The sequence below is a fragment of the Saimiri boliviensis genome, chromosome 9 (genome assembly GCF_048565385.1).
Source record: "Saimiri boliviensis isolate mSaiBol1 chromosome 9, mSaiBol1.pri, whole genome shotgun sequence".
NCBI classification, from domain to species: domain Eukaryota; kingdom Metazoa; phylum Chordata; class Mammalia; order Primates; family Cebidae; genus Saimiri; species Saimiri boliviensis.
Window position 1 is genome coordinate 86,091,067 of NC_133457.1, and position 19,590 is coordinate 86,110,656.

Sequence of the window (19,590 nt, forward strand, 5' to 3'; positions counted from 1 at the left end):
GGAAATTAATAGAAGTTATACACTTCCTGAAATTCTTCACACATTACCACAGGCCCCCAGAAATCAAATATGTGACACTTTTGGACCATTATGGAAGGAGCTGTCAGTGCTCAAGTAGGCATCAGTGTGAATGAGGAAGAGAAAGAAAAAAGAGAGATACACTTCTCCCCTCTGTTCCCAGATTGCTAACAGTCCTTCAGGTTCTACAACAGCAGAGGAAGAAGCTGTCAATAAAGCTGAGACTCAGGGCAAATTGGACCATGAATCTCCGTTTATCGCCTCACTGGGTTCTCAGAGACTCTCTTGTCCTCTGTTTTCCTTTCAGTTTATGGCAATGTCTTTTTTGTAAGAAATAAGAAGAAGAAATGCATCTTGATCTTTTACTGTGAGACAAGCAAATGTGTATTGTATCAGTTATCACTCACAGCAACCCCAGGTAGTGAGGTAGATGTTATTGTTCAGCAACTACTCACTGTTCCTTCCTCATTCCATGGAAAAAGCATGATGACCCATCCTTCAATGTTGAACTTGCTTTACCTATGACATGTAAATGTATGCAAGCAAAGGCTTTGCCTGGGTTGTTAAACAGTTCAGTTCATTATCTCATGCTTCTGACATGGACCTCAGAGAACCACTGCTCTTTTAGCCTCACACCAGTGGAGCACATCTAAACCCAACTGTCAGCCAAGAACGGAGCTGCCATACTTGACCGACAGATAGTCGAAGGAGAAAAATATATCTGTAATTGTAAGGCACTAAATGTGTATAGAGAAGGAGCTATTTGCTACACAGCAGGATGGTAATAAAAGCTGACTAAAACAGACACTTATTTATATTTTCAGATGGGAAAATTCAGGTACAGAAAAATTTAGTGACTTGACAAAGGTCACACAGCTAAATTGGTGAAGCTGGAATTTCAACCAAGCAATACAACTCTAAAGCAAAGTTCTTAGGCCCTGCTTTATATTGCATAGTGTTTGAGATAAACATCGCAATTCCATTCTATGTGAATGTCCAGGGAGCTTCAAATTCTACCTCAAGCCAAGGCTCAGATATTTTATTTCCTAGGTTTTTTTTTTTAAATTCTTACATTATAATCTCTATGAATTAGCTCATATTTAACATATGGCTACTGTGAATATTAGAACTAAAGAAATTACACCAAAATGTCCAATTATATATCATTGGCTTAGGAACTGTGCATATAGTTTCCATTTCCAAAAGATAATGAGTTATCATTAAAAAAAACCTCTGATTTTTCTTATCAATGGAAAACTCAGCTACTTCAACTGCAAGAGAGATGAGAAACATGTTCTACCAGGCATACTTCTAAACCTTTGAGCATTAAGAGCAAGACATATATGGAGGAACTTGAATTTAATTAAACACTTAAATTAAAAATATGTATGTATTTTTTAATTTTGCAATGGAATAATAAAAAAATCTTTCCCCTTGTGATTCCATACTTATGATCAAACTTTTCCTATATGATATTGAAATGTACACAATTAAGTTAAATGATTTATGTAAGCCTCCCCTGCCCCCTGCTTTTTCTTCTCAGTTACTCAATTTAGACTACGAAAAATTCTTGAACCTTCCTGGGGAATTTAAAACCCAAATAGAACTTCCATGCACACCCTTCCTCAGGACAACTTTATCCATCATCCCCTGCCATTGTGGCTGCTTTCACAGCCCTTTGAGAAGATAAACTTGTGACCCAAACTGGGAAGTTAGGACTGACGCATGCCGAGCAGTTGAGCAGTATAAAGTGCGTCTAGTATTTTAATTGATTCCTTCGGACTTCCTCCTGCCCTTACCAGAAGCTTATTGCCACAGTCTTCCAAGTTCTTTCAACTCAAACCCTTTATGCACCTCACCAGAGATACATAACTATAAAAGTTTTAAAACATTAGATTCTTTTTAGGCTCCTTCAGAAGGTCTGCCCTAAAGACAGTGGCATGCAACAAATGACCTCAAAGGAAACATCCCATAAAATATTTATTGGAAAAATGACCATAGAAGATACGTAACAAAGATTATTATCATCCATTTTAAGATTCTCCTCTAATTATCTGAAATGCATTTTACCTCTTTCAGCCTATGAACGTCATGAACAAAATCAGGGTAATTGCTCTCCTCACCTCCATACTAGATGGGCAAATTGTTCTTTCATGGCTCTCTGAAGGTCTACATCAATGACTTTCAAAAGGCAGCTGAACAGGTGAAAATCTACATTACAGCTGCAAAGCAAAATGAAATGCCTGACAGCTTTTTATGCTCATTATGAGGTCTGCTATCAGCCTGGCCCTGACCTCTCTGTGACAGGAAATGCACAGTGGTGATGGAGTCTTCATTCCTGCCTTTCAGATGCTCAAAAAGCTCCTGTTCTCTCTGCAAATAATTGTGAGCAACAAGCTCAAGATGTGTCCCAAACCTTGAGAAAGAATACAAGGGCAAATTGATCAATTATCTTGATCTCAAGTCTGCAAGCGGAGAATGGACTGACACTAAATAACTATTGTACCAAGCAGAAAGTGATACATACCTGAGACCCAGATGATAAGCAATAAGGAGCTGAGCAGAAAGAGAGAGTACTTAAAAGTAAGGGGAACAAACTGAGGCGGGAACTCTCCACTGAGAAAGGTTTTGAGGTGGGTCTTAAAAGACAGGATTAGGACCCATGCAGATGAAGGGAGGGCATTCTAAACAGAAGACAATTCTGTTCAAATGAGCAAAGGATAAGAAGTGGGGAAGCCAAGGCACAAAACAGAAGTAACAGTTCTGTGATGATTCACCTAGATGAGACACAGTGGCAATATGGGCCATAAGATGGGAAAAAGTACACTGAGGGTTAATTTTAGGTATCCATTAATATAAGGCTTAGGAAGCTGGCATGTCTTCAAAATCTATTTTGCTGAGCTCTGGGTATTGTGAAGACAGAATGGGCAATGATCCAGGATATTACCCTGTTGTGACTGGGACAGTCCGCTTTTATCTAGTTGACATACTAAAGTTTCTGGACAACATTTCATTTGGGGGACCAAATATGTAATGACTGCCATCAGCAAACAGAAGCCATGCAAGATTTTTAAGAGGGTCTGGCGAGTCAGAAGATTAGATGCCAAAAGATGAGTCTGGTAGCAGCAGTGTTTAAGATGGATTAGAGGGAGGAGAGTGCAAACTTGAGAAGATGAATTAAGAGATTACTGCAACGTCCCCAGGTAGAGGCACTGAGGGCCTGAACTCAAGCACAGTGGTGTGGGAGAGGAGGCCAGGCAGTTACAAGCAGCACAGAGGTCAACCTTCTGGGCCTTGGAAGTAAATGGAATACAGTTGAAGTGTTAGAGCTGGGAGATGGAAAACCATCACTACTAACAGAGGACACAGAACACAGCACAAGTTTGGAAATTGAGGAGCCAAGTTCAGTTTGGGAAATACTAAGTTAGGGTCCTGGCAATATTTCCAGTTGGCAAGCAGTATGATAGAAATGTCTTGCCAGAGTTGGGAAGAAAAATTCACTGGATAAGCACACACATGAGAAATATGCACATGAAACAGTTAATTGTATACAAGAAGGTATTTTTAAATAAAATGCAGAAGCTCATTACATTCCAGATTCCACTTACTATTTGCCCATTTGCTGCCTTGGTTTTTCTTCCTGACTCCAAATAGAACAGGTGCGCAATATTTGGTCCTGGAATTCTGCTCTTCCTGTATCTTATTCTTCTACTCAGAGATCTCATTTATTACAAACTTCAAAAATCCACTCCGCCCCCATTATGCTGCTCACTTCATAACCCCATAGTTCCAACTGCCTGCCCACCTGACTTGGGTATCTCAATCCCCAACTCAACTAAGACAAACATAAATTCATCTTCTCCTCTCTTCCTTAACTTGTACTTTCTCCAAATATCTTTATTTCTTTGAATAGGGACTTTGAGCTGTGGTGCCTGAGACCTTTTCTAATTGTTGACACAGCCAACCTAGCATTGCTCTTTTCTGGGACATTGTTTCCCCTTGTATTAGTCTGTTCTCATGCTGCTAATAAAGACATTCCTGAGATTGTGTCATTTATAAAGGAAAGAGGTTTAATTGATTCACAGTTCCACGTGGCTGCGGAGGCCTTACAATCATGGTGGAAGGCAAAAGGGAAGCAAGAGCGTCTTACATGGTAGCAGGCAAGAGAGCGTGTGCAGGGGAGATCCCCTTTATAAAACCAGTAGATCTCATGAGACTTATTCGCTATCACAAGAACAGCATGGGAAGGACCTGCCTCCACGATTCCATTACTTCTCCCCGATCTCTCCCATGACGCGTGGGAATTATAGGAGCTATAGTTCAAGATGAGATTTGGATGGAGACAGAGACAAACAATATCACTCCTGCTCAAAACTTCTGGGGGCTCCCCAATATGGAAAGAATAAAAGCTAAAGTTCTCAACCCAGGTTTCAAGGCCATCCATGAAGGCCATCAATGGCCATTCTTGGGTCCACCCCAAGTCACTTTTCTAACCACAATTCCTACTGCCTCTCTGCTCAACCCTGCATGGAGTACACCAACTTATGCCTGATCCTCAAGCATGCTCACCTTTATTTCTTCTCTCCTTCTTAAGCATACTGGCATTTCTTCCTTCTGCCAGGGAACGTGCCTCCCCAGCTGATTCCTCATCTGACCTGTATCCATTCTCCAAACCTTGGCAAAAGTCCTAATTTGTCCTGAACCCCCTCCTTGTCCATTCTGCTGGACAGAGGAGAGAGTGGAGCTTCCTCTACCCTCACTAAACAAACCAGATGATGTTTGCATCTGTTTCCTCATGTATGATATGGGGGTTAAACCTTTCCCTATATCATAGGATTTTTAAATTAAATGTGAGCTCAATAAATTATTATGATGATCATTGGTATTATATGTTAGACATTGGGCTAGACATTTAAGGATATATGTAGGAATAAGAGTACTCGACCTCAAGGAGCTCAAAATCTAATGGGAGAAAAAGCAGAAATGAACAGGAGAGTGCTTTGAGCCCACTGGACTAGGAAAGAGAGATGGAAGTGATATAAAACTTCTTTGCTATCTTGTCTAATTATCTTTCCTAAGATGTCAGGCATGATTCTTCTATGTGAATGTAAGCCTTGGACAAAGTATTTTAGAATATTGTCTGGAGTAACTCTTAGGAAAGTGTATCTTATTTCTCTTTCTTGTGCTTTTACCTTTCCCAGAAGACTAGGTACTAAATAATTATATGTTCACAAGATACATATTGTTATTCCAAGAGCTGGAGATTTTTACTCATCTTACTATACTTAAACATAATAGTATAATTATTAATCAATATTTAACACCTTTTACCAATAGGTCCTCACCCTTATGTATCTGCACATCACATACACACACACACACACACACACACACACACACACACTCATCTCTAACTACTCAATGCACATGGACTCAAAGACATTTTTTAAAGCACTGAATCTAGAGTCAAAAAAAAAAACGTGAGAGAAATTCTAGATTCAAGTCTCAGCTCCACCTCTAGAGCAGGGATCAAGCATGTAAATTAGCCTTTTAAGCCTCAGTCTACTCATCTGTAAAATGGGTACACCAGAATATGGCTACCAGTTCTGGTTGATCATAGGACACTCACGTGGGGAAACTTGTTATTCATATTCCTGGATTCCAATCCAAACTTGCTAGATCAGAACTTCCAAGGGAGGTATGGAATCTGTATCTTAAAAAAAAATCACCTCATGTGATTAGGTTAATCCATGAGGTTCGAGGATCCTTTTCGCAATTCTGATTCCCCTCACATTAAAAGGCCTTCTTCGAGAAGCCTCGGATATCCTGGAGCTAGGATCTGAGGCAGAGAGCATATTCTAAGACAGAAGCCATAATAACAGGGTCACCACTCCCTGTTTTCTGCTCAGAAGTGGCCTTTCTTTTTACTTCCCAACTGCAGTTTCTGATCAACATAAACATTTGAACCATTTATGATTCTTTCTCATTGACAGCTAAGAGCAAAGAAAACACTTTGATTATTTTGATACCTCTTAAGGACTTAAAGCCAGCTTTGAACATGTGACATAAAATCTCCTTCATCAGATAGCATTGTTGCAGTTGCTGAACTCAGTTTAAATCAGACGGATATCTTCAATTGTTCCACTGATTGAACTGTGTTATTTTACAATCTTATTGCATCCTCCCTGTTTGCCTAAAGATATGTTTAAGGAATTATACTCAGCTTTACTGGCTGAGATCGAACTTCTTCTATAAAATGCCACTTTCCTGGGGCTTTCACTCAATCCACTTACGAGGAAAAATTTCCCCACTTTCCCGGGGGAGCTCCAGGGTTCTTCTTTGCCAATGCTGGAGAATGAGTTTTTCTGAAAGAACAAAACTACCTACAAGAGCTTCATGGACTAAAGTTTCCAAACTCCGAGCAAATTTGGGAAAATTTGAAGAAATGTGTGTGCTCATCAAATATGACCATGCACCCTCCCCCTGTATCAAATGATTGCATGTCTACAGACAAACAAACAAAATCATCCAAATTCTATCAGAAATGAACTTTTAAGAAAGAGAAATCCTGTGTTTTTTCACCCACAGGTTCTAGCACAAGAAACCTGCTCCCAAGACGTCCTATTTTCTGATTAAGGGGTCTCAGCCCACAGAATCTGACTGCCAGGCTCCATCTTTTGCTAGCTATGGAATTTAGGCAAGGTACTCATATACTTTGTATTTTAGTTTCCTCATCTGAAAAATAATAGTGCCAGCCTTTCCAAGTTGCTATGAGGTTTAAATTAGATATTACATATAATGGCCGGGCGCGGTGGCTCAAGCCTGTAATCCCAGCACTTTGGGAGGCCGAGGTGGGTGGATCATGAGGTCAAGAGATCGAGACCATCCTGGTCAACATGGTGAAACCCCGTCTCTACTAAAAATACAAAAAATTAGCTGGGCATGGTGGCGCATGCCTGTAATCCCAGCTACTCAGGAGGCTGAGGCAGGAGAATTGCCTGAACCCAGGAGGCGGAGGTTGCGGTGAGCCGAGATGGCGCCATTGCACTCCAGCCTGGGTAACAAGAGCGAAACTCCGTCTAAAAAAAAAGAAAAAAGAAAAAAAGAAACAAAAACATATAAGGGGCTGAAAATAAATCCTACCACATAGTAGCTACTCTATGAATGCTAGCTTTTATTGTTCCTTGCAGGGCTTTAGCATTTGAGGCAAAATAAGTAAAAGAGATGCCTGTTCTGTCCCATTACCTCAGCAGTAGACAGATATCTTCTTGAGTGATTTGTCTATAGCAAGAAGCCTGTTCAACCAGGCGAAACAACTGCCCTGATTCACACTTGCTTCTGTTTTCTTCCTCAAAGACAAACCTGAAGAGTCCCCCATGCTTGGATGGCAGTCAGTCTTAATCTTTCTTTGCTCTCTTTCCTACAGCCTAAGAGATACCACTAGCTGGGTCTCAAGTACTCCATTCCAAATTGCCATTGTGAAGTCATCTTAATAACTCTTGTACACCAACAAACCCAGAACAGGACTGCTTCAGTTTCTCCCTACTGCTGCCATTCTAGAGATGAGAGATGCACAAGCCAACCTCAGGTAACCTCAATCTCTAGCATCTAGTAGACAATAAATACTTGAGTTATTAAATCAGTCCTCCCAATCCTTCCCACTAAGATATACAGACTGTAGCAATGGTAGTCTAAAAACCAATTCATCTTTCTAAGAGTGCTCTTACAAATGGGAAAGGAAGGAAAGAAGGAAGAGAGGGTTGGGATTGTGCATGTTTTGCCAAGAAAAGCCAAGGATTGTTATAGCCATTGGGAGGGAGGACATGAACATGAAATAACAGACATCTAAATAAATTCCATCTATTATGCAAGATTCAAGCTTTTATTTGATGTAAATGAGAGAGTAAAGAGTCCGATGTCTTGTCTAGGGAAACAACAGAGAACTACCCACGACTCTAGATGAGTTACTTGGCAAGGCAGACAGGCATTTTAAACAGCTTCTGCCCCAGAAAGTCTTAAATAACATCAACTCCTTGGCCTTGGGTTCTTGCATGCTCATTTCTTACTGAGAAAGATGGATCTGCATTAACAAAAGCAATGGAAAACAAAATCATGCAGAAAATGAACTAATGGCCAAGTTTCCAGAATGAAAAAAAAAAAAAAAACACTTATGAAAGTGACAAAACCTAAAATCTCACTGATTTAAAATATGGAATTTTGATACTATGACAATTATTACTAAAAGATGACTTGGAAGGATGCTCTTGTTTTATTTCAGGACCATGAATAATTAAGCCAAGATTATAAGTTACTTGCTCTCAAGAGTTAAAAACTAGAAAATCACTATTAGTGAAACAATATTCGAAGTACATGGCAAAGGGTTGGTTCTTTATGAAGTTTTTACTACATCCTGTTCATTGGAATACTAAAAACTCAGCCCATTCCCAGAACCTATTATCATGGTCAGAATTCTATGTTCAGAAAAAATGTACTGAACCTTCAAAATTTTGTTCATATTTGAAGGGAGGGAGCTGGGAATGAACAGTTCTACCCAGGAAAAATAATAAGAATTATTCAGAAGAAAATTCTCCATAATAGCTTAATCTTCTCTGCTTCCACATATTTGTAATGATATAGCTTCAGGAAGCAAAGAAGTTACGCCCATGCTACTTCCAACTGAAAAGGCCCATGGCATTCTGGGAGGAGTCTCCTCTTATCAGTGTTACTTTGGGGAACACAATAGCTTCTGGGCAATGCCCATTATTGGGAGATCAACCAAACTGCCAATTTTCTACCCTAAGATAGTGGTTGAATTATCGTTAAAAAAAAATCTCTAGTTACAATGTATTTCATTATTCTGAAGATATTTAAAAAAGAATGACTTTAAAGTTTCAAAATACCCTACCAAGAAAGCTTTCTAATTGTTAATAAAGGTGGGATAGACAGCAAGGAAAATGACATAGAAATGAAATTTTATTGATACTGATTTACTGAATACTTTTTAGTCTGACCGATGTTCTAGACAGAAACACAGCTGTACATGCCTGATCCTTTTTCTATTCTCTTTCCATCTGTTTCTCATGGCTATCTCTATCACCAGGGCTATGCCACCAAAGGAAACCATATATGCTTCTGGCCTGGCTAAACATGGCACAGTTGGCACATGGATAAAGAAGGTCACCGTGGAAGCACAAACAGAAACAGCACAATATTTTGTTTTAAAAACAATGAGTCACAGATATCTTAAGAATATGTTACTTAGAGAAGAGAAAATGTATAAATGGATTATACATTTGGGAAGGAACAAGGGGGATAAATGGTTAAAGGAACTGAGATTGGCCCCACAGGGTGGTTGAGTAATACATGAAGTGTTATTAGATCAAAGCTCTCTATCTCCAAGAAGGAAACAACCAAAAATTGGCTTTAAGTCAGTCCAGAAAGATGTCAGCTTAGCTTTTAGGATGAATTCTTGATGTATAAGTTGAAACGTATCATATTAGGTTACAAAGAGAAGTCTTGTAATCTCCCTCCCAGGAGAGGCATGAGACAGGAAAAGTCCAGTAATATGCATGGCCACATCAAGTGGCCGATTCACCCAGAGCCAGAGGAACACACCAGGAGACGTTCCAAGGTCCTTAGAGAGTTGGGATTTTCTAATAAAACAAACACAAGGCTACAGAAGTGACTGCTCTGCCTCTTGTTCAGCAATTTTTGCGAATTCCAAATACTTTTCCTTCATACAAATGAGGTTAACAGCAAGAACAGATTTTACAAGGACATTTTACAACCAATCAGCACCTCATGGAATGAGATAAATACCTGCTTTTTTCCCTTAATATGGTAAATGGCTGGATATAGTTTAAAATAGAGCCAGAGCTTGCTGCAATTAAAAAAAAAATAGGTGAAAAACAAGAGACGTGCAGGGCAAGCATGTAAATAGCATTTCGGGAAGAAAGCTAATGGAGCTAGCATTCACACAGGGAAATTTCACTGGACACTTTAACCAAAGTCAATCTGCCACACTGAGGAAATGCAGGATCAGCCTCGATACTTTTGGTCCCAAGGGAAAGTTGCCTGAATGCCAGCAAAAAAGAGAACTATTTCCATTTCTGTTCTTGCTCTGAACAGTGGGCTGAGAAAAAAATTAATCTTATGTGGAGGTCTACAAAGAGAAAGCCTCTGTTCACTTATTTCTCAGTTGAGACCTGCTCCTGCCAAACTAAAAGGACACAAATGGAATCACAGACTCTTACAAATAAAAGAAATTTAGAAAGCTTGCTATCTAAAATGCATACGCATCTCCAAACATACCACTAGCTAAAGAAGGCCAGTAGCCCAAGGAATATTTTTCCTTTTTTCACAAGGAAGTTGCAGTCTAGGTTAGAAAACCTGTTGGAGGGCAGTCCCATCTCAAGAACACAGGATGGTTGCTCCAGTTCACTCTGCACTGAAGTGAAACCTCCTGCTTCCTCCCCAGACAGGCACTCCCCAAAGAGACCACAGCATCTCTATTCAGGAAGAGATCTCCGGAATTTGTCTTAATTGCTGATCTTCTAAACAGCTTTTGACTCCACCACAATTATGCCTTAAAAGCCCCCACACCCACACTCAGAGATATTTTGTGTTCTAGCCATGAAATTTTTTTTAAGGCAGTTGAATCAGAAACTTTGTGCCCATATTATTGCTCTGCCAAGTAAGTCATGTACGTAGGAACTGAGTTTCCCACCAGAACAACTCAAGTTGTGGCGAGGTATGTCACTGATCTCTATTAAAAAAAAAAAAAAAAAAAAAAAAAAAAAAAAAAATCCTTTCCTTCTGTTCCTTTACTTCTTTTCTACGTACTAAGTAAATAAGTAGAGAGTTTTGTAGTCCCCAACTTGCACAGCTAACCCCTCATAAAACAATTCATATTGTATAAAATAACAATGCTATCCATTGAAATTAAAATGGAAAAATTTTAACTGTTACTCAGCAAAGACAACAAAGGTGTCCCCTTTCAGAGTTGATAAGAGATCATGAGATTGAAACTCTGCACAGCACTTTGAAAACTAGAAGCCCTAGTCTTAGGACCTCATTCTTTTAAAGCCAATAGCTTTGAAAGCATGCTAGATCTGAAACTGGCTCTGTCCTATGCTATGTTTTTGATCTACAACACTGAAACAATTACTGTTGTAATCAAATACACTTTATGTATAGCCCTCTATGCCATTTACACTTACAGAAAATAGTTCTTAAACCATATCAATTAGAACAAAGCAAAATGGCCTTGAAAATAAACCAATCCTGCAAAAAGTCATGCATATATATATATATATATAGAGAGAGAGAGAGAGACAGAAAGACAGAGAGAGACAGAGAGAGACAGAAAGACAGAGAGAGACAGAGAGAGACAGAGAGAGAGGGAACAAGTATTTTTGAAAGCTCACAAAATTGGAAACAAGGCACGTCAATAAAATTTCTTCCAAACCACCTTTCTTTACCCCTGGAAAGCATTTTATGAGATAATGAAAACCTCTAACATTCAGTGATGTGATTAAGTAATAAAGGGCTGAATTTTCCTTCCTATGTAACTCCACAGGGTGCTTCCTAGTGTGTTGCAAATGTCTGTATAAAGAGTTAACTGTGTGTTGGTGTGCCACCAGATTACAGGTGTTCGTTAAAGGAGTTCCCACTGAGATTTTTCTCTAGACCGGTAAAACAACAGCTTCATTCTCTGCACTCTAATGGGCTGATTAGTGAGCCCTACCCTTCCTAGAAAGCACTGTGCACAGCAGATATAATGCATTGTCTCAGCCTCAAGTGTGAAAGAAGAGCAAGCTTGCACACTTGAAATCTCATGATTCACCAATCAATACTGTTTGGGAGAATTTGCATGAAGCACTAACACTGCCTTCACATGCCTCATAAGAGATGGTGGAGCTCAGCCAATGCAGATATTCCAGGCTACTAAGAGAAGATATATGGCCAACTGTCAACCCCTGGAATGTAACACTTAAAGGATGGTGAATGTATTCCTTCCTGGCTTAATCTCATCACTGCTTCCTTCTCTGAGGATGGTGCACGGCACCCAGGTTTGACCCAGACTCCTGCCCCGCAAGTTCCACGTAACACACAGATTAAGCCAGCCAATAAATCAACCTCCTAACCAGGGCTTCATCACCCTATACCTGGACTCTCACAGCTTTGCAGCCATCTGAATTTCTTTAATGGGATTACCGTGATGGATACTAAAATCTCTGGAGTCTGTCACTGTAAAAGGACTGCTTCCAACAATATTTATGAGAGGTGCTTTTGCAGCTAATCCTCAGATTTTTCTCCCAATATTCACACTTTTTGTATTCTAAATTCTCCCCTCATAAAACCTTTCAGCACTAAATACATGCATATGTGAGGAGGTGGGGAGCAGGGGGAGTATTAGCTTTATTTTTTTGAACTTTTATTTTGGAATTATTTTAAATCTACAGAAATGTTGCAAGAATACTACAAAGTAATCCCAAATATTCTTTACCCAGATTCACCAATTTTAATATTCTGCCACCTTGTCTTTCACAAACCCCTCTGTGTGTATGTGTGTGTCCAGGCATACACTCAGTCACAGACAGTTGTTTCTAGACCGTGTGACTCTAGGACACATCTATCATGTCCTTGCTGTGAAATACCTCAGTGTGTATAACATAGGAACAAGGATAGCCTCTTACATATCACAGTTCTGTTACCAAATTCAAGAAATTTAACATTGATGTAATATTTTTCTTATACAGACCACACACAAATTTCATCATGTGTCCCTAACAATTACCTTTATAACAATTATTTCTCTGGTAAAGGATTCACTTCATGATCACATATTTTATTCAATAATCAGGTCTCTGTAGTCTCCTTTAACCTGGGACCAATTCCTCAGCTTTTCAGTTATTTTATAGAATGTCACTCAACTTGGATTTCTCTAACATTCCCTTATGATTAGGTTCATATATCACATTTGTGGGCTGGAATACTACATAATAATATGCTCTTCCTAGAGTCTCATCTCAGTATTCTGATACCCAATTTGACCCTTGTTGTAATGTTAGTTTCTATGATTTGATGAAGATCTTGCCCCATTTCTTCATTGCATAGTGACCTGCTTTCCTTCTTTACCTTTAGATACCATGAAATAATTATGTAAGTATTCTGCTTTTTTTTTTTTTTTTTTTTTTTTTTTTTGAAACTCAGTCTCACTCTGCCTCTCCCAGGCTGGAGTGCAGTGGCACAATCTTGGCTCACTGCAACCTCAGTCTCCCAGGTTCAAACGAGACTTTTGCCTCAGCATCCCAAATAGCTAGGACTACAGGTGCCTGCTGCCACACCCAGCTAATTTTTGTATTTTTAGTAAAGATAGGGTTTCACCATGTTGGCCAAGCTGGTCTCAAACTTGTGACCTCAGGTGATCCACCCACCTTGGCCTCCCGAAGTGCTGGGATTACAGGCATTAGCCACTGCGCCTGGCCTAACTGTTCTGTTCTTTGTTTAATCTGTACTTCTAGACTTAGCATCCAATGATGAATCTTGCCTAAATTAATTTTCACTCTGACATTCATGTATTTTCTAAGTTACACTGTAGAAATTTAATCCACTGACACTACTCCATAGCAGATGAAAACTTTAGCTTGCTTTAGCAGTCATAAGGCATTTTCATTCACAGGGTGACCATCATACACAGGGAAGAGGGACAAAATATATATGCTACATGGGCCAGCTTTGCCACAACAGGCTTTCCTTTTATCTTAGTTCCTTCAAAAGAGTCCTGTCTCTAGAGGTGAGAGTCCAAATCAGAAGTCACCACACCATCTTCTACTCCTTTGATTCAATATCAAGCATTTTTCATTATGCTTACATGCAGCCTCTAGTGCAGGGCATTTCCTCCCTTTTGTTTAAATTGCTTATAGAGTAAACATCTCAAAAGTTAGGATGGCAGCCAACAGAAGATAATCGCTCAGGGGAAAAGATTGGAATCCTCACAATTTCCATTAGCAAGAAGCAAAGGAAAATAAGTTGCTATTCATTTCCAAAGAAATTGCACTCTACAGTAAAGTTCCTCACCTTTAATTACATGAAATGGAAGTCTTTCAAAATGTTACATTTTATAAATTGAAAAAAACTGCATTGCAATATTTTCCCATGGAAACAAATAGGCATGTATTATATAGATAATTTACACACATACACTTTTCCTTGTAAGAGGAGTTAGTTCGCAGGCATCTCAGAAACCTGATAGTTTAATTATCAAGAGAATACTACTTCACATGAAATGAAACAAAGTAAAACCTACTGGTTAGGGGAATCTATCACTTATGCCCTCTGGGGTTTATCATGTTCTCTAAAAATAAACATACTTCTTTGAGGACAGATGGAAAATGTGAGGTGACAATTCATTCTCCAGGAAAGCACGTTACTTCCCAAGAGGCAAATTCTCACTTCAAGGTGTGGAATCCCCACATGCATTTTAAAAACTCCCCAATCTATAGGCAAGCATGCCTACTGCAGTGAGGATTATTCTAATAAAACTGGAGTTTGATTGAAAACAAAAATGAAAACAAAGTGATAAGGTCAAACATACAGTTGCTGATATGGTAAGTCTTGCTTCCCTTATCACTATTCAGAATTTGGCAGCATGAATTCGATTTTGTCATCTAAAAAAGATTTGCTTCTCTTTCTTACATTGGCATGTATTGTATAAGAGACTGTAGCAAAATCCCAGCAGCCCAGTCAAGTAAAAAAGACTACATATGTACAAATAGAGTGAATGAATATTGCATCCTGTTGTATGGTGTCCTGTCATGTCAGATTTTATTGTATTTCAGAGCTGGAAGCAACTTAAATATCATTTTATATTTATTATTCTTTGAACATTGTTCAAAGAATAATTATTTGTTCAATTAAACAAGTATTAATTATTATAATTAACAATTATATAGAATTATTTATTTAAATAATTATTTGTTCAACGAATATTTACCAAGCCCTTACTCTGTCCCAGGCCCTAGATATATGATGGGAAATAAAGTAGAAATAATAGTAGATGATCCCTACTCTCACAGATATTGCAACCTACTTGTGGAATTTATTATTGATAATAATATCATAGTTTATTAAAAGCTTTCATATAGATCATAATATTCAGTAGAAACATAAGTCACTTATGAAATTTTTATATTTCTAGTCCTGTCTCCAGAAGTGAGAGTCCAAATCAATTGGCCACATTTTTAAAATGTAAAAATAAATAGGTAAAATTAATTTCATAATATACTTAATGTAGTATATTTAATCAATATAAAAAGTTATATAGTAAACATAAAAAGTTGTTGACATGTTTTACATTTTTTTATATTAAATCTTCAAACTCCAGTGTGCATTTTACATTTACAGACATCTCAATTCAGACAGTAAATTTTCACTGGAAATATCTGGTCTATATATTTAGTTTAAAATTTATAGTTTAAAAGAAGATTGGCAAATTCAAGTTGTCTCAGACATTCTTAAAAGTTTTCAAAGACCTGAATCAAGTAGGTTTTAGATTTACGTTAATGAAAATTAAACACAATTAAATAATACAGTCCCACAGTCACACTAGACCCAAGTGGCCAGTGGCTGCAGTATTGGTGCTGCAGCTCTGAATGGCATCATTTTATTTTTCTAAGAAATACATGAACAAGGCAGGGCAGACATTACTGCCCACATTGTACATATGAAAAACAAACAAGCCTCGGAGACAGATAAAATGAGTCATCTGAGGCTGTAGCATTACTGCAGTGAGTGGTGGAATCAGAATTCAGTCCCAAGACTTGGAGAGCCTAATGATCCTCCTCCTCCACCTCTCTGCATTAAAAATGAGAGTGAGAAGTCCTATTCTGTTCACAGCACTATGTTAGGTCATATAGAATCATAAATGCCAGATTAATAAATCTGGACTTGAGCCAATCCACAGGTAACAGAGAAGTAGTCTAAGAGCTGAATTTAGCCACAAATGTGTTCCGTTAAGCAGGTCTAGTTTTTCTTTTACAAATCTGAACTTAAGTGCTTCTCAATGCATTTTTCGGTTTACCGGAAACCTCACAAAATCATTGAGTTTCACTCGCTTACTGTTTTTTCCCTAGCCCCTGATGCTTTTGAATTTGCAAACCCAGTGAGGCAACTGACATCACTAACAGTTTTCAAGCAGAAATGATAGTCACCCAATACTGCTTTCAAAAGACTAATCTGGTCCTCTGTGCAGGCTCAGTTGGTATCAGTAAAGACTAGAATTTAAGAAACTAGTTTAGTACTAGCCTGTTTAAAATCTCATTTGTTTCTTTGAGATTTTTTTTTTCTAGCTCTCATTAAAATATTTTTGACCCTAAAAGAATCTTCCAGAATCTCTAAAATTTTAAGTCAATAACTCCAAAGAAGCTTCTAATGAAAAGTAATGAAAAGACAGAGCTACACACACACACACACACACACACACACACACACACAGAGAGAGAGAGAGAGAGAGAGAGAGAGAGAGAGAGAGAGAGCGCTAGTCTCTACCTGCAGGGCATGTGGATGACTCCTATGGAAGGCTTTTGAGTCCAAGTTAAGATAAGGGTTTTAAAGATGTAAAAACATCATTTTACCTCCCCTGCTTCCTTGCTAGGATGCGCTGGACAAAACCTATTACCTATTGTGTTCTTTTCTTGTCGAGTAAAAATTTACTAAAGCAAAAGCAATCAATCAAACTTGTTTTTCCAATATGAGTTTATCAGCTAATCGGTGCCACTATCACATACATATTCATCATATCTTGGGAGAAAGTAAGAATTTGTTTAAGTCAATTCACTGAAATAGTCCAACTAAATTTTTTATAATTCATTTCAGAGTTAGTTTTTCAGATATGAAAAATAAGTTCTCTTACGTGAATCTACATGTTTTGATGATTGTGTTGAGGAGGTGGGTCTAATACAAAATTCTCAAGCCTGAATATTAGAGTTACAGGGTGGGAGGTAGCAAAGGAGTTTAATTAACAAGCAGATTTCTGAGATCCAGAATTAGATTCTATAATAATTCAGCAGGTCTAGGGCATCTCAAATTCTACAGGTGAATCTGATGCAGAAGAAACCTGTGCACCACATTTTGAGAAATATGGTATAAGCAATTGGCCATGGATCACAGACCTTTCCCCTGGATCCGCAATCCCTAGATTTATTGGAGATTACTTACTAAGATGAAGTATATTGATTGCATTGATAGTGCAAAGTAATGGTCGCTTTGTGTGCACACCCTTTGCAATGTAATTCTGCAGATCTTCCCATCAAGAGGAAGATTCTACTTCCCTCCCCTTTGAGTCTGGGCTGGTCTTGTGATTTGCCTATAACTTTGCCAGTAAAGTATCAGCATGCTAGCTCAAAGTATGGGCCTTGAGAAGTCTTACATGCTTCTCTCTCTCAGACCCTTGTCATCACCTTGTGAACAAGCCCAAAGGAGCCTGCCAGAGGATGAGACCCCATGGAAGAGATCCCAATTGTCCCAATCAAAGTGACCTTAAACCAGCCTACAGTCAGCCAGCCATTGAACATGTAAAAGAGGCCAGCCTAGAAAAACAGAGCCCCTTATCTGGCCCAGAGTTGGCCAGAGACTCATAGGGAGCTGGCCAACATCAGAAGTATCCAGCCAAACCAAGGGCAATAAATCATACTGTTTTAGGCCACAGAGTTTGGGGTAGCTTGTTATGTAACAGTGCTAACTGACACAGAGAACCTACTATCTGCCCTCTGTTCATGAGACAATTCCTTCATAGGAAGAAAATACATCTGTTATTCTGGCAAATAAACCCACGGCCAGACACTTGCTATTTGATTTCACTGGGTTTTATCATGGCCCTATAGTTCTCCCAACGTTGGTGGACCAAGGTAATGGCTAAGGAGAAGTGATATCCAGTCCCCAAATAAAGTAATAGTTAATAACAAAAAGCAATGATCTTTAAAAGCATTGCAAGATTAAAGACCCAAGCCCAAACTTAATGTAGAATTTTTTGTGTATTCCATCAAGGTCTTGCTATCCATTCACCATAAAAAGAACATAATGAAATCCCGTCTCTACTAAAAATACAAAAAAAAAAAAAAATTAGCTGGGAGTAGTGTTGGGCATGTGCAATCCCAGCTACTTGGGAGGCTGTGGCAGAAGAATCGCTTGAACCCAGGAAGCAGAGGTTACATTGAGCTGAAATCACACCATTGCACTCCAGCCTGGGTAACAGAGCGAGACTCTGTCTTAAAAGAATTAAAAAATATATATATTTTAAAAAGGAACACAAAAGATACATACTTTATTCCTTTAAATGATAAAGGAGACACATAATCTGGTATTTTTTTCATATTTCCTGTAAAATCCTTCCAGTCCATGTGAATTCTTCAAAAGCATTCACAAATCAGATCTTTTAAAGCTCCCTAAATGCAAAACCAAAATTTAGACTTTTCCAATCATTCAAATATGGCTTTGCTGAATCTCACCGCTGCTGAATTATTGCAAGCTGTTTCATGTATGTAGAATACAAATGTTAGAAAGACCAGGTCTCATAAGAGAAAGATGTCTTTGGGCTCCTAGAATATTTATTGTTTTGGCACCAGTTGCATTACTCTCTGTTTGTAAAGCAATGTCCATGGCAGAAGGAACTCTTGGAGCAGTGGGTTGCAAAATAGCAAGCACGCCATATGCTCAGAAGTTCACAAGCACAATGGCCTTACGTCAAGGGTGACACTTTGAGTAAGAATCTCTTTACAAATTCGGCTTTACATGAATGAAATAGGTATGTTACATTCAAAGAGAAGAGTTACTTCTTTTGTTTGACAGATAATTATTTCACCCATACAGGAGAATGAACAAAGCCTGTCAAAATCATAGCATGTCCTCATCACTGGCCATCTACAAACACAGAAAAAATGGAAATGAGACTAACAAAGTTTATTTTCCCATTAGGGCAAATATTGACCCCCCTGGCCTCATATGCTTTCCATACCTTTCTTAAAGTTTGCTCCTTATAATAAAATGACCAAAAAGGATAACAAAAGAGCCACAAGCTAAGAAGTCACATTCTATAGCATTTTATAAAGGTTTGATACCAGAAATGAAAAACAGGGAGAGAAAGCCATATCACAGACTCCAAGGTGATTTCCCACACCTTTCAACAAATTTCCTACCAGGTATGAGTCCTAGGTTTTTATGATAATCCTAAAGCAAGGAAAGTCCCATGGTTTCATAATCCTCATACTTGGAAGCAAAAGTCTAGAAGTCAAAATATTCCTAGATACATATTTGCAATAGAAGGTTTTCTTGCCATTTTAGGTTAAACCTACAGTGGCTCAGGCTTTCTGATCCTGACGTCTGGCTGTTTTAATAGAAGCTTAGTGACTTCCAGTTCACGTTTGCCAACACTCTAGGAGTGCCCTCTTAGTGTGAGCGGTCAGAGATGATTAACTGAAAAATATTTCCAAGTTAAACATTGATTTGCCTCTGCCTCCATTTATTCCTATCTTGGATGACCTTACTCTTTTTTTAAAAAACAAAGAAAGAAAG